Genomic DNA, 12,406 nt, shown 5'->3' on the forward strand with positions numbered 1-12,406 from the left:
CATCAGAAGAAGATCAAAGAAACCTTTGATAGAAAGGCAGAAATGGATAGTTTTCAGGTTGGTAACTGGGTTCTCAAATGGGATGCATTGAAGGAAAAGAAGGGAAACTATGGTAAATTTGATGCCTTATGGGCAGGATTGTTTGTCATTGCTCAAGTTCATATGAATAATACTTTCACTCTGTGTAATTTGGAGGGGGAAGGTGTTTTTGATGGCCCAGTCAATGGGCGGTTTTTGAAACTTTACTTCATATGAGGCTTTAAGGCCTTAATATTGTAATAGGTTTTTTTAGTTTTTTGTTTTCTATGCAAATAAACTCCATGCCCAATGGAACACTAGGAGATAAGTTTGTTTTGGTTGTTACTGGAAAGGCAGTAGTTTGCAGTTTTTGAAACCTCACAGGGAGGCTTTCATCCACAGAAGGAGCCAGTGTTAGCCCTGAGTTGCAGTGCTACTATTTTAACGGAAATGTCCCCTGTTTTAGATCTGATGGTCCATGTCTCCTCTTGCTCCGCTTTGGCCATAAGCCTTTAAAAACCCGGGACCATACAATTATCGCAATACAAATGAAAACATGGGAAAACCCACAGCCGGACCATTCTCCGATCTCCGATCAGATCGATCTCTGCCACCTGACCAACATCTCGACCGTCGATCCACACCATCCAACGACCCCTATACCCCACTTCCCACCAGTCACCCAGGGAGGAAATTTGTTGGCTTCGTTAGTGTTTTTGATAGTCGGACAGTGAACTGAAATTATAGAATGCATGGTCGAAAAAGGAAAAAACAACAGCACGATGCAGCCGAACCAACAAAAATGATCATGGAACATCGTTGGCACGAGTGAACCACTTGACAGTGCGGTGAAATTACTAGAATTTGATAACCATGTTTGTTAGAAATAGAGCTCTCTCAGCTCATGTTTGTCTAGTTACAACATTAAGTAGTTATAAGACAGATGAGATAGATTAAGACATCTTGAGCCTCAGAGAGTTCAAGAGTATTGTAAAGAGCCTATAAATGGCTGAAAGTTCGAAGGAAGAGGGGTTCAACTTTTGGAGACTGTGGATACTCTATTCCTCCCAACGTCTCATCTTCATTCTAGTAATACAAGCTTCTTTTGTTGTTACATGTTCAATCGCCATCTTCTCCTTTGTTCTAAGCTTGCACTTGAATAGGTTATTCATGTTTTCTTCTGTGTCGAATGCCAGATAACTGTCATCTTATCTCTACGTTGATAAATTAGATTTGTAAGCTTCATTTACTTTCTGTAGCTAGCCATTCATATGTGTTTATGTATGTATCTGCTGGTACAGTCAGGATTCTCCATCTATGCATTGAATCTATAAACTATTGAGCATTAGTGGTCGAAAACCTTGTCAAGCTAAGGGTGTTCATGCATGTCTTGAGTGAAAACGGAGTTGAAACAGGCATCTGACCTGATCCAAACCCTAATCCATTCCATTAGTTTAGAGAACGATATTGAAGATTTATATGTTTCCAGGCATCTCGGAGCTACAACCTAGGAGAGTTTCATGGAGTGCTAACAAAAACCACTGTCACACCTGGCAAAACCCATGCCAAAGATAAGAAGAGAACCAAAACGCACATGCATGTACCATGCATACAAAAACTAGCAAGGAAACCATACATGCAACTTGATACCCGCAAGTAATCTCGCTCTTCCTTTCTTGATCTTTACTTCCCTTTTCTTTTTTGTCTTTCCTTTGCCTTCCTTCCTCCAATCCTAGAGTGCTCTAAGAATTCTCTAAGTGCCCAAGGGTATTAGAGAGTAAAGAGAATAGAGAGAGATCTCCAAAACTGAACCGACTAAAGGTTTTGAATTGATCCTCCGAAGCATTTTTATCACTCAAACCTCTACTTTCTTCATTTTCCATTATTTTTCTCCATTTTCCTCCTCACATGCAACCTATGACCTTTCACCCTCATTTTCTCCTAATTTCTCTTATATTCATAAATAAAATGCCAATTAATGCCACTTTTCCTTTGCAAACACTTTGTCATTACCTTTGCCAATTTCCCTAGCCATAATAAACCAAATGAACACCCACACAAGGATGTTTTGCTTAACATTAAGCTTGGATTATGTGTCCCATGACCTTTGCTATTATTTTGCCTTTATTTACTTTATTTCATGGAATTTTGACAAGGGATGTTACATGTTGTTAAAGGCTCAACTATAGTAGTTCTAGCTTGGCCTTGGGGCATTTTGGGCCTAGCCTGCCATATATAAACATTTTGAAAGCATAGACCTGCACCAAATAAATAAAATATTTTATTGTCCACATGACATAATATAATATCATATGAACTTTTAAAAGAGATAAAGTAATTAAAAGTAAAAAAAAAATGTGAGTAAGATGTTTAAACCTTATAGTAACTTTTCAAAAACATTTCAACATAGGATATATATATATATATATATATATGGAGAGAGAGAGAGAGTAAAATATTCAATGTTCAAAAAAATAAAAATAAAAATAAAACAATTCAAAGTTAAAAGTAAAATAAAAAATATCAAGTTTTTCTAATTAGAGGAGTTGTGTAATTCATTCCCTTCTTAATATAAAATTAATATGTTACAACTAAAAGTGTTCATAATAATAATAAGTTTCATATGGTGTATCAATAAATACTTTAATATGCAATATTAAGCAATATTGAAGTATACCTAAAAATATATTAATAACAAAAAACCATTTTAATATGAACAATGTAGAGATAAAATGCCTCAATGCATATGTTACATTATTTTACGTTTTGGTTCATTTTTAAGTGTAATTTTTTTTGTCAATTTTCGTTAAAATCCAACAAAGATTTTTTGGACTTGCAAGTTTAAATTATGCACTCTATATAGTATTCAAAAATAAAATGTAAATAATGTTGAGATTACACATTGTGTGTAAAAATTACACACTATGTATGTTTGTGTAGAGAGAGAACCATTATAGATTCATTCATATCTATAAAGGGATGAGAGGGATGCAATTTTTTTTCAAATTTTGCATTCTAAAAGAAGTTTTCACCTAAAATGTTTGGATCTATAGTGATGGTAACCTAGTGATCTTTTAACAATTCCTATTTCTAATATCTAATATATAATATAATTAATAGACTACCATAATATTAACTTTCTACTTACATACCAATAGTTTTTTATATATAATATATAATAGATCTATTAGAATATTATTAATATACTATAATATAACCTACAAAATAATATATATATATATATATATATATATATATATATATATATATTAATTTCAGGTGGACATTTCAGTTTTGAATGATGCTTCTAATTCTCTGCGCACACTATTTAATTATTTATATGCTCTCCACCGTTTCTCAGTCTTAAAGATAGACTTTGCTGATGGCTCTAAAACATCAACTAAAATCTTTAAATCTATAGATCTTTCTCGATGTATTAAAAATTACCCAATGTTGAAAGAATCTTACCTGCATTTACTATATTTTCCATGGTCTCTCACTCTTATACATTATGGTGATTTTTAACTCCATATTTCTTCATGGGATACTGGAGTCAACCATTTTGAATAAAATGTACCATTTTGGAAAATTATTCAAGGAACTAGAACATGAAAATATTAGAGATATGGTCTCGATTCTAGCCATGTTATGAAAGCTACTCGATGATGAGGAGAGTAATGATCTATTTCAATCTATGACAATAGACAAAATTCTTGGTGTTATCCATTCTGGAAAGAATGAAAATCCTAGACGAGACGACTAGACAACAAAAGTTTTACTAATTTTTTTTGGTTAGGGAGGATCATCATCAAGTCATGGAGCATATCCACGAGCTTGGGCATATGCCTAGCATTTTTAACTCCCCATTCATCACCCTCATCTCCCTCATCTCAAAGGTAAACTATCCCAACAACTTTAATGATTTTTTACTAATCTACTTTTGTAATAGTTTATACAATTTTATTACCAAGGTGAAGGTGATCATTACGAGACTAAAACCATTGCTCTCAAGGGTGATTTTATTGCAACAATTTGGTTTTATAAGGTATGTTAATTCATAAAGCAATTGGAATGAGGTATCCACATGATCAAAACAAATATAAATCCTCAAAATTGATCTTACTGAGGCATATGATTAGTTCTCTTGGACTTATCTAAGGTTGTTAATTCTACATATGAACTAGTGTACCATTTTAAAACTAAATTATGGTCTGATGATGTCCTCCTCTTTTGGTGTCTCAATTTTTGTAATCGCAATATTGGAAAATGAATTCAACTATATTAAGAATTATGTAAATTTTACATATAAATACAACAATGTAACTATTGGATTTAGTTTCCAGGTTTCTTGGAAAGCATTAACTTTCCACCATAACCATGACAAATTAGGTGGCTAACATTCCCCCCCTAATATGAAGGGGTGTATATGAGGATCAAAGAAGAGAGCTAAAATGCAAAAATGCAGGACAACCAATGGTTGAATAAGCTCTCTAAAATGATGGTTTTTAAGAGAAAACCACAAATAATCCCAAAGGTAGGAGAGATCGAGGTCTCAACCAGTGGTGGTTTAAAGATGAGCACCAACTCTAGAACTATCAAAGCAATTCCTTAAACAATTCCTAGTCTTGCTAGAAGATGAAGTCTTCTACTGATGGAAGTGCTCCTTAAGAAAACCTGTAGCAGAAACCAAAATCTTCTGCAGGTATGGTTTAACAAATGCCACCAATAAAAAAAATATTTTCATGGGAATTGTTGTGTCTCTAGATACAACTCTAAATATGGCTATGGTTATCTCTAGTTGTATGCTAAGATAGTAGGTTCAGGTTGTGGCTCTGGCTCACTTGATAAATCTTTGAATGATCAATCTTCGAAGATGCTAACTTATCATAAATTCACCCCTATCAGATACCTTTGAGAAGATGATGAAATCTTTGTTGCAAAACTAGTTAATAATCAAGAATAAATTCTATGGTATAACTAGTATAACTTCCTGACTGTTGAACACCATTACCAAGAAGTGATTCATCCAAGGTGAATATTCGTTCTTGCAGGATTTTTTTTTCCTGGAACATTTGTTTGAATTATGATCGCACTTACCTCAATTCTCAAGAGAATGAAGATCAAAACATTGATCTTTCACATGGCCAACTCGATCACAATGTTGGCATTTGACAATCTGTGGTTGTTGTGAAATAGGAGCATGTGAAGATGGATCATCCTGAAGAAATCCAGCACTGAAAAACTGGATGAGCTTGGAATATTCTGGAATATGAAAATACCACCCTTTTTATATGCGAGACCAGTTCTATTCTTGTTGTTCACAACTTCTTCCCAAGGTCTGATGAAGGTCTTGGGAAGTACAGGTTAAACCTTTACATCTACTTGCAAATCTGCTCCTGAAATGACTCCATTATTTTAATCAATCTTCGATTGTTGATGGGATTCAAGCTCAAACAAGGATTTGTCCTGAACAAGAACCAATTCATAATTACAACTCTTCTTTTGTGGTTCATCTCGTTGTAGTTATGACTCAAGCTCCAAAAACACAATCTTGTCCTGAAAATTTTGTAAACAAGTTTGTATGTTAGAGAGAGTGTATTATGGATGTGTTATGAACAATGGAGATTTGAGTATTCAGTAACTCTAACACTCGCTCAAGTTTGGCCAGTTTACAATAAAAAAAATAAAGGGTGTCAAGTTCAACCGAAAATGCACCCACCCACAATACAATTTACAAAATAAAATATAGATGATATAGATGGCACCTAAAGATCAAAAATTTGTAGTCAAATATGATAAACAAAATATAGAAATTCAGAAACCTCCAACAAGCATGACCAAAATTCAAGCCTTCAAAATAGGGCACCATTTCCTTTGACACATACATAACTTTTCTCCATCAAATGCCATTACCCCTAACAAAAAACTCATGGACACCTTTGTAACACCATCCTTTCAATAAACTATCCTCCTAAAGTTCTACATAAAAATGTTGTTCATAGAAGTAATATCAAATTAACTCTCTCAAACATTAAACATTAAATTTGTATGGTTAACTTTTCCAACCAAAACAACATCTTTTATATATCTTAATAGAAAACCACTTTAATCATATTTTACGAACATTGGGGCATTCTTTAGAAATCGTCTTCTTCATGTCAATATGAAATCAAAATTAACATTCCTGGCATAACTAACAACAATTTTTCATTTTCATCATACTATCCACACTAACGACGTTCAGTATTCAACTTTATTATCAGAGAAACAGATATCTCTTACCACTCCAAGGGAAAACCTACAAGCCTTGCGTCCATGATATGACTTTTGACCATCATAATGGAATCCAACCAACCTTCATACTCTGCTCGTTTATGCACATAATCACCATTCTACAATGCCAATAGTCACACGGTCTTTATCTCATCCATTTGAAAGCTATGCACTCTTGCTTCTCCTCTCAGATGGACTCTGTACCCAACTCCTCCTCTAAGCAAAACAACACAATGCAACTAAATATACAAAAAAGAAAAACTAACTACATTAGAGTGCTAGCATTGATGTGCTCTGCTGAAAACAAGCATCTTCGCATCATTTTATTAATTTAGAGTTGTAAATGGTTCCCGTGCATAGCTAGAAACAACAAGATGCTTAAATTCACCATAATAAAATCTATATTGGCATTTGAAGCCTTAAAGTTATTTGAATAAAAATCTTTGAAATGAAAATTTTTGCTCTCCACGCAACTCTGAAGAATGAACCGAGTGTCCTAGATACCACTGAATCAAATGGGCCAAAGTGGAAGAGGGGTTTAGAATCTAGGTCCAGTAGGAGCGCCAAAGGCGCATTGGTTTTTCATGCTACTGATGGCAATGTTATTAGACAAAAAACTAGTGAATAAGACCCTTTCGATTTATAATGCTTTACATCAGAAGCTTGTACCGGATGATGAAGCACACAAAAATGAACCTAGCTGCAGTAACTTCAAACAACTTGATCTCAAATCCTGGTCAATCATGATGGAAGGAGGGTTTTGTGTCAATCAAGACACGAGGGTAATTAGAGCTATTCTTGGTGTAAACGTAGGTGCTCTTTTCTATTTTAGGATGGAGCTTATGTGATGCCACACAATGGAATGAGTTTGAAACAACTTACCAGGAAAGAGGCAGATTTGTTATTCTCCTTACATCCGTTGGGGAGAGCACAGGCCTTGACAATGCAAAACAACTCTGCATCCAAATAGAAAAGGCTCTGCTCTACATAAAAGAAATGTCTCCTTAAGCACATCCAGCAATTTGGCATCTTGTGCAGGTCCACTTCAACACAGCACAACGCGTCTCCTTCACGGTGAATACAGAACTAGGAAATGTGCAAAACCTCCTCCTTGTCAAACAAAAAATTGCAACATGGATTCTTAACAAAAAATGGCTCTTCAACAAGGAATGTTTTGAAAACGCTCCGATCCTTGAGAGAAAAAGAGAAAAGTTTCTCATAGTAAGTCTTCGCAATCAAACTTTGCGTAGTGGAAGCAAAACTATATGAGCGAAAAACTATGAGCAGGGGGAAAGCAGAGCACCCATGAAGGACATCTTTATTGTCGAAATATGTTCACACGTCGGATAACCTAACCTTAATGTGCAGCATACACACACACTGCTTACAATAATTCGAAATCAAAATCACCATCGTTGTTCTATCCATCACAAAAACACACAATCTCTTCTTATGACGATGGGTCAGAGAGTGTACCACTTGCAATCGAAATACAGAGCCTAGTAATACTGACAAACAGAACATGAGGTGAGGTGAGGTGTAATTGCCTAGACAGAGACAGGGACAGAGGATTTAATGAAAGCGAAAGGCACCCGCATGACGGGAACAGAATGAAGAGGATGAGCCATTTCGCATGACAGCTTCAGGACCTCGGACAGATCAACCGGATGTTCAGCATGAGGAAGCCATTCAAAATGATGGAGCAACTTGGCCACCCAGAGGTTAACAGTGGCAAGGCCCAGAGCCTTCCCCGGGCACACACGACGACCAGCACCAAAAGGAGCAAGCCTCAGATCGTTACCCCTCACATCCACGTCTTCCCCGCCTTCCGACACCACAAACCTCTCCGGACGGAACTCATGAGGTGATTCCCAAATGTTGGGGTCGTGAGTAATCGCCCACATATTCACCATGGCCGTCGTGCCCGCCGGAACACACATTCCGTTGATGTTGACATCTTCAGTCGAGAGCCGCGCCCATGATAGCAGCGGTCCAGGCGGATGCATTCGCAGCGCTTCCTTTACCACAGCTTGGAGGTACGGCAGCTTAGGGATATCCGAATCATTCACGCTGCGGTCTCGCCCCACTACAGCGTCCAACTCTGCCTGAGCTTTCTTCTGGGCATCTGGATTCAGCACCAGTTCTGCCATGGCCCACTCCGTCAGCAGAGCCGTCGTGTCTGTGCCACGAAAAATCATCTCCTGCATACATAACATTACATAAATTAGAACCAAACTTAGTTAATGCCCCTCCCCAAAGGCAAGGGCAAGCAAACTCACCTCATTCATAAGTTTCGGTGTGAAAAAACTAAACTAAACTAAAATACGGAGAGATAGATCAGATGAGAGTGTGGTGAAAAAACTAAACTAAAACACAGAGATACATAGAAGATGAGAGTGTGAAAAAACTAATAGTACGGACCCAGAGAACAGCGATCATATCCTCCTCATCTAGCTTATCTTCTCCATGCAACGACAGCAGAACGTCAACAAAATCGGATTGATCACCCGTTTCGCTGTTCCGCTCTGCACGTCGGTGCTCTTCGATGATATTTCTAACGAAAGCTCTCACACGCGGCACAAGGCGGGCGCAACGACCATGGATTCGAAGAGGGTCCAGCGGTCGCAGCCATGGTAGATGATCCGCCCAGTTGAACGCTCCCAACAGCTCGAAACCCTCATCCACCATCTCCCGCACCTCCTTCACTTCTTCACAAGTAGAAGTACATGACATATCGAACCTCCTTCCAAACACGCTGCCCATGATATTGCTCAGCGCAGCTCCTTGCAGGTGTCGTCGAACCCTAACAACACCGCTGGACTGACATTCCTTCTGAATATCAAGAAGCATTCCGAGAGCATCGGCCTGGCGACCAGGCTCGTGAGCAGCGATTCTGCGCGGAGCGAAAAGATGCGCGGAAGAAATTCTCCTGAGCAGCCTCCAGTAGTCCCCATTGGGCGCAAAGCCAATGGCCCGCCCAAACAATAACTGCTGCGCAGATTGCTTGAGGGGTCTGTTGGCGAAATGAGGAGAGTTGAGCAGCTCCCGGGCCACTTCAGGATCCGATGTAATAACGGCGGGCGTGGAGCCTAAGCTAAAGGCCATAAGCTTCTTGGCGCCATGAAGATGAGCCAGATATTCGAGCTTGCGGTGAGCAAGACCGATGCTCATGTCTAGCAGACTTCCGATGATGGGCCATCGTTTGGGACCAGGAATGGGTACGCCGCCCGACCTCCTGCGTCTCCCCGCCCACGCACAGCCTCCCGGGATCAACCAGAAGGCCAAAACAGCAGATACAGCAGCAATAAGCAGTGCAATATAAAGATGCCACTGACGCCACCCACAAACATCGTCGGAGTCCAACGAGAAACGACTGCAACCATTTCTAAAGAGGAGGAAATAGAGCCACCACCCGCCTCCTGCAGAGCTCCCGTGATTCTCCATCTCAGAAATGGATGGCAAATACAAAAACTAAGCAGCAGCAAGAAGCCAGAGAGAGATATGAGCGCATAGAATGTGGAGGGGTTGAAGCGGATTTATAGCTCCAAGGGTTCGATTCCACGGGAAGAGAGGGAAAAGCCGGTAACCGTAAAAGGCAGATCCCGAAACATTTATTAAGTCGATAACATTCATCCGTTGGAATTGGAAGTGGACGCACATGCACTTGGTTGAAACCTTTATTAAGTCGATACCATTCATCCATTGGAATTCGAAGTGGACGCACATGCACTTGGTTAATGCAATTGGTTCAATTTTGGGAAGATTTTGGTGATTTGAGTTTTTAGGATGGATTTTTTCTATGGCCTTGACCCTATTGCCAACATTAAAAAAAACCATTCAAAAACTCACTGGCAAATTTTTGGAAAACAAAAACATTAGATTCAGACACAAAATAATTGCCGATACGAAATTGTGGTATGCTTAAAACGACTGATCTACTTTTAAATTTCTGGGGTATTTGAATCGCATAGATTACAAAGTTCAAATTTATTCTCTCCGTAAATGACAACTAGATTTTTTACAGAATGAAAAACACTGAGTGTCTACCAAGGCGGAGTTCCTCCCTGGAAGGCCAAAAGTGGTCAGAATCTAGACAAAAAAAATTCAAAAAATCTTGTAGAGACAATATTTGAATTTGATGGTGGAAATGGATTAAGCACCATCAAAAATCTCTGGGACACCTAAAATTTTGATCTTTAACCAATATAAACAACTTAAATTTACAAAAAGCTTTGCTGGATTTTCTAAAAATATGCCCTGAATTTCCATGAATTTCAGGTCAAAAAAGCCCCCTGAAAGTAAATGTTGAAAATTAATAATTAAACAAAATTAGGATTAAATAAATTTTATCATCTATATAATCTTCTTTTCATTAATAAATTATAATTAATTTGATTAATCATATATTTTCCTTTCTAATTTTTAAATATTTTTATCTTTTCTATTTTTAATATGTATACATAGATAATATTAAAAATTGAAAAAAAGAAATAGCAAATTTTATTACAATGTTAAGAAAAAAAAACAAATTTTATTATATACAAAAATACATTAGTGAATCATTTTAGTACACTATGTACTAAACAATCAACATAGTACACTATGTACTATGTTTCCTTTTAGAATATGCAGATTTGAGTGCACTCTTTATTTTTACCAAGCAAGAGAAATTGTAGAGTAAATTTTATTATATAAAATAATATATTATCAAATCAATGTAATAACATTTATAAATATACTAAATTGCTAAATATTTTAAGAAATTATTTTAATTATATAAATATTAAGGGTAAACAATATTTTAATATTATTAAGAGAATGATTCACTTTTAATTGTTTTTTAAATATTAAGATGGATTTTATTAAGTAAAAATTAATAATATTTATATGGAGAGATATTTTTGTTCAAAAAAAAATTGAAAATTGAAAAATTAAATGTTAATAATTATCTATAAAATATTCTTATTTAATAATGGAGTTGTCTATAATGCGACTTTTTGGAGATTCCGGTGACAGAATCCGGTGGAAGAAATTGAGGTTAAATCTTGATTTGTTGCAGTTAAAATGGTTTTTTAACTGCATATTTGGATTCAGTGCCCTGAAAAACCCTTGGGACGCTTTGATTGTGCAAAAAATAGCTATCAAACTTGCGATTCCAATAAATTGCGGCCGGATTTTGACCGGAAAAACCCACCGGAAAGGCTTCCAAAAAATCGCATTATAGACAACTGCTTTAATAATTAAAGATAAAAACTAAAATTTATATCAAATACTTATTTTAAGGATTATATTTTTTACTTTTCCAACATATTATTAATAAATAGATGTTTTATGATATAAATTTATATATTACATTAAATTAAAATATAGTAAAAAAATACAAGTATAAAATATTAATGTTATTTTTATTTCCCTTCCAAGTTAATTGTCTTTGAAAATAACAAATTCATATAAAGTTTTTATAATTTCATTTTCAACGTGAAGAGATCTCCTGTATCATAAATAGGTTAGTTTTCCATAAGCTTCATCTAAATGTAAATTTTTCCACGTTAATTATAATTTTGAACATGTCCACCACAACCATGATGGAATAATGTTGTCTAGATTTCCTTGGAAAACATGTGATGAAATCCATGGAAATGACCTCCCATTTCCACTCTGGAATCGGAATCGACTACAGTAATCCACCTGTGTGCTTACATTTTTCTTTTACCTGTTGTCGATCCAAGCATCTAGCTACAAACTCCGCCACTTCCTTCTTTAGATTCAAAGAATAATAAAATGTTTTCACTGTTGTCAATGTCTTCTGGTATCTTGGGTGCCTTGAGTACGGTTTTGCATGGAATTCTCGCAATATAGTCTTCTTGAGCTCACTTTCATTCAGAACATAGATCTTGTCCCTAAATTTGACCAAACCATCCATTATGAAATGATAGTCAACATCCTGATTACTTGTGCCATGTTGTAACCTCTGCCTAAGATCCATGTACCTGTCATCCTGTTGTCCTTCCTGTGAGATCTGATCCTGTAAATATGTCCCATAATAACTCATAGTTGTTATATGATTCACCTACACTCTCCCACTAAGAACATCTACAACCCTGTTTTCCTATCC

The 12,406-nt window shown here is 36.4% G+C and overlaps 1 pseudogene; it reads right to left on the reverse strand.

The window, feature by feature from the left end:
* Positions 1–7,838: 7,838 nt before the first annotated feature.
* LOC149177810 (cytochrome P450 78A4 pseudogene) lies at positions 7,839–9,735 on the reverse strand (annotated as a pseudogene).
* Between the last annotated feature and the right edge of the window lie 2,671 nt (positions 9,736–12,406).

This window comes from Pinus tabuliformis, chromosome 4_1 (assembly GCF_031772625.1).
Source record: "Pinus tabuliformis cultivar Carrire ecotype Pingquan chromosome 4_1, CPIR1, whole genome shotgun sequence".
Lineage (NCBI taxonomy): Eukaryota > Viridiplantae > Streptophyta > Pinopsida > Pinales > Pinaceae > Pinus > Pinus tabuliformis.